Source organism: Physeter macrocephalus, unplaced genomic scaffold, assembly GCF_002837175.3.
Source record: "Physeter macrocephalus isolate SW-GA unplaced genomic scaffold, ASM283717v5 random_6695, whole genome shotgun sequence".
NCBI lineage: Eukaryota > Metazoa > Chordata > Mammalia > Artiodactyla > Physeteridae > Physeter > Physeter macrocephalus.
The window spans coordinates 1-576 of NW_021151980.1; the positions used below are offsets into that span (position 1 = coordinate 1).

The 576-nt window shown below is 54.3% G+C and overlaps 1 non-coding gene across 1 annotated transcript; it reads left to right on the forward strand.

Moving 5' to 3' along the window:
* Nucleotides 1-67: 67 nt before the first annotated feature.
* Nucleotides 68-159, forward strand: LOC112063261 (small nucleolar RNA SNORD116). Its single transcript, XR_002890938.1, has one exon. It is a non-coding gene; the product is annotated as a small nucleolar RNA SNORD116 (small nucleolar RNA).
* The last annotated feature ends 417 nt before the right edge of the window (nt 160-576 follow it).

The window sequence follows — 576 nt, forward strand, 5'->3', positions numbered from 1 at the left end:
TTCAGCTCACTGGCCGTCCTATGGTGGAATCTGCAACTTTGCATGTCCCGAGTTTGAGCATGTGCTTGGATGGATGATGAGTCCCACAAATGCATTCCTTGGAAATCTGAACAAAATGAGTGAGAAATCCATACCGTCTCCTCATCGTAACTGAGGTCCAGCACTTGGCTCCCAAAAGGAAAGTAGAGAGTGGTTCACAGTGCATTTGCTGCCGTTGGTGTCCACAGCCACGTTTTTCAAGTGGAAGGTTGTTGCCAACTCATGGGTAGAAGAGCCATTGTGAGAGGAGCCTGGGATACCAATCCAGGTGGGAAGGATAGGGACAACGTGCCGTCACAGGGACTGCTGTCCCCTGCCATGGTGGAGCAGGCGGGTAGGAGAGGAAGCGTGAGCCATTGGTGGTCCTGTCGTCGGCACTAGGGTCCTCCAGGCCGCCCCCACCGGCTGGTCGTTGCCTTGTCCCCTCAGAGAAACAGCAGTCTGTATGCTCAGGGTCAGAGCAGGATTCCTGGCCTAGGGCAGGCTTCTTTGTCCTGTTCTGCTCGGGACACCAGATTCAGGTTTGGGTTCTCTTGA